Here is a 3,866-nt window from a genome sequence, read left to right as displayed (position 1 = left end):
ATCCATCTTATCTTACAAGCAAGTAATTTAGTAGATTCCTTGACACAGTTCCCACTCCCACACCCCCATATCCAGTATATTACGAAGTGTTGTCAATTTTATATCCCCAGAATTTCTCAAACTTTTCTTTGTCTCACTATCCCCATCAACCCCCTTGTCTAAGCTCTCACCTAGATTACTACTATACTCATCTTTGTCTCATTTTTGCTTCCCTACCAATCAATTCTCCCTATAGTAGAATGATTTTCTTAAAACACAAATCTAATCTGTCATTGGATGCCAAATACTTATCAATGACTTACTTTTGTTTTAAGGATAAAAACCAAAATCCTTAATGGAACCTACAATATGGCCCTGCCAAAATCTTCCTCTCTTTTACTCTGTTCTCCCCTTTTGTCTTTCCCTTTAATTCATTGTCCCTTCAGTTCCTTAAACACTCCCTCCCTCCTCAGGTACTTTGCATCTGCTTTTCCCACTGCCTAGTGTGTTCTTTTCCTTACTACATTTCTTTTAAAATTGAAATTTTTTTCCTACTTTATTGAGGAATAATTGACACATATATTTGTATGTATTTAAAGCACACATGATGATTTAATGTACATAAACATTGCGAAATGATTACTAATATCAAGATAATCCACGTATCTATCATCCTCACGTGGTTAACTCTTTTTGTGTGTATGTGGTGAGAATGCTTAAGATCTACTCTCAGCAACTTTCAAGTATACAATAACATTATTAACTAGAGTCACTATGCTGTACATTAGATCCTCAGAACTTATAACTGAAAGTTCACATCCTTTTACCATCTCTCTGTTTTCCCTTCCCCCAGCTCTTAGCAACCACCTTTCTATTCTCTGATTCTATAAAATGGGCTTTCTTTTCTTATTTTTTTAAGTTCCACATATGAATGATACCATACAGTATTTCTCTTTCTGTTGACTAATGCCCTCCAACTTCATCTATGTTGTCACAATTAAAAGAATTTCCATCTTTTTTATGGCTGAGTAACATTTTTTTTGTATATATTAGACATTTTTTTGTATCCATTCATCCATTAACAGACATTTAGGTCATTTCGGTATCTTGATGATAATGAATAATGCTGCAATGAACATGGGTAGCCTATATCTCTTTGAGGTACTGATTTTTTTTTCCTTTGAATATATATCCAGAACTGAGACTGCTGGATCATGTGGTAGTTCTGTTTTTGCTGTCCGCTCCCTCAACCAAGCGCTTCCTACAGCTTCTATCAGGCAAGGGTCTTCACCAAGTTTTCTTTGTTTCCAGATTTAAGTACTGCTCTCTCCTCCTTCCTCATGCCCATAGGCTAATGGCTAATGGGTGGCAACAGGATCACATATTATTACTTGTGGTTTCCCTAATCCCAGCCCACTAAAGGAACTTTGTAAATAGATCCTGTGTTAAATCATCTTCAAATTACTCTTCTAAAATGTGCCATCTGTTAACCCCAGGGCCCTTAATTGAGACATTGCCCCAGAGAATATTTCCTGTAACTTAAGTGTGCTTCACTGGTCCCAGAACTTTTTTTATGGACAACAATAAGAAATTTTCTAATCTTTTACAAAATTGAATGCTATTTGGTTATTGAACAATCATATTTTTATGAAATAGAAATAGGATACAAAGAATTTGTTGACTTTGATCTCAATTTTATAAAACAAAACAAAACAAATGTGTGTGTGTATAAAAGATTCAACAGATAATGCTCCAACATGGTAATGATCACTCTCAGAGTAACAGAAGTATTTTTTCTTTATGATTTTGTTTTCCTAATTTCCTGCAATAATACTACATTATTATTATAATGAAATGAAACATATATATAATGTTATTTTAAAGCATTCCTATTTGATCTAATTATACAAATGACAAAAATCATTAATTAATTAAAGTGTAAGTTAAATGACACAATGAAAGCATATTGCCTAGGACATTACTTGGCACAGAGTAGGCATTCAATACGTCAATAATAATTTATTGTTTAAAAATCGGTGTTTGATATTGTATAGGTTCAGAAGGAGCCACTCCAAGATGTGCCTCAGTGGTATATAGACTTTGAGTGAAAGGCAACTTTAACCTCAAGCTCAAGAGAAACTTCTGGCCTTCCCTTTAACTGTCTAGAAGAATTTCAATCAGAGGCCTTGCCCATGAGAAATGATCAGAGATAACTTCTTTCAAACTATCTCTAGGGCAGGGCAAACTTCTAATTGCTAATTGTCTGTTCTTATCATCCTGCCATGACCCTTTGAAGCTTTCAAAGTGCATCACCTCATCTCCATCTCAGAATGTCTCATATACCTCAATCCCTGTTTCTACCTCTGAACCTCTCTTGCATATGGAGTCACTAGCTCTCTCATGTATGTGGGGTTCCCATACATATGTATGTATTAAATTTGGTTATTTTCTCTCGCTAATCTGCCTCATGTCTATTTGATTATTAGCCAGAAGAAACTTGAGGGTAGAGGAAAGTTTGTTCCTTCCCACAATATACTACTTTACCTTACAAAACAAAAAAACAGAGAATAGAAATAAGCTTTTCCTGGATGACTTGGGAATATTAATTATTACATTGTACTTTAATAGCATGATGCTCTGAACTCAGTTCAATTCTACTGAAACTGGCAGTTAACAGTGAACATATTTTGATATTAGATCATAGAGTCTAGAGATGTAGGTGTAGGCTTTACTAAATGTTTCAAAGATTAAGAAAGTATGTTAGTCATGTCTTGGAGGACTGCCTGTAAAGCAAGTTCCAGGAAAAAACTGTTTAAAAGTATACTTAGCTTGAGAGAGTAGAAAAATATGGTTAGTTAAACATAAAACAATGAAGCTTAAACAAGAACAAAGGTCACAAGATATTTAGTTTCTGCTTTTTTCTTTAAAGATAAATTCATGGATCCATAATTATGAACTAAGATTTTGCATAATCTTAGTTCTTCAACCCAGTTAGATGACATCAGGAATTCAATCAGACTAAGGAAAACTGCTGAAGCTTGCTCAAGAACTAACCAATCAGCTTTTCCAGTGACCCCTAACCCCTAACCCTCCATCTTTACCTCAAAAAACCCTTGGTTAAAAACCATCCAGGAGTTCAGATTTTGAGTGCTAGTTCACAGGTCTCCTGGCTTGGCACCTTGCCAATAAATTGCCTTAATTTCTCTGCTGCTAAACTCAGTGTTCAGTGTTTGGCTCTGCTGTACCTCCAGTGGGCAGACCCTCTTCAGTTAGGTAACATTATTATTTAACATACAAGAAAATCTGCAAAATGGAATCATCCCCAGAGAGATTAAGTGACTTCCCTGAGGTCATATACAACTAATTAGTGCTCTCAACTTATCTCTCTAAAGACTTCCTCCAAGATATCCTACCTTCCCTCTGAAGAAACACTTCTTTTCCTGTATTTGTCACTACCTACGATTTAGGTAATCCTACTACAGGTTTTTTTCATTAAGTAATTAAGTCTATCTTTATTATAGTATATCATGTACAATTTTTCCTCTCTCTCGTCTCAGTTCTGTTTTGATTCTAGAAATAGAACTAATCAGGTGAAATGACTAACTACTAGTGATAGAACACAGTGAAAGGAAATCAGAAAGTTTCAGAAGAATTGCTCAAGCATTGTCAAGAGATTTTTGCAAAGAACAAATTTATGGGGTTTGCTCTATCAGAGATTAAAACATTCTATAAAGATATGTAATTAAAAACATACATTACTATAGAGAAACAATTATAACAAAGGAACAAAATAGAGTTCAAGTAAAAAGTAGGAATATTAATATTAAAAGTAAGAATATTAAGGGGAAAGAATATACAAGTTTATAAAGAGTATTGAAACAGCTATC

This window comes from Pteropus vampyrus, unplaced genomic scaffold, assembly GCF_000151845.1.
Source record: "Pteropus vampyrus isolate Shadow unplaced genomic scaffold, Pvam_2.0 Scaffold123, whole genome shotgun sequence".
Classification (NCBI taxonomy): Eukaryota; Metazoa; Chordata; class Mammalia; order Chiroptera; family Pteropodidae; genus Pteropus; species Pteropus vampyrus.
The sequence above is the reverse complement of the archived record's forward strand: the minus strand, read 5'-3'. Positions refer to the sequence as shown.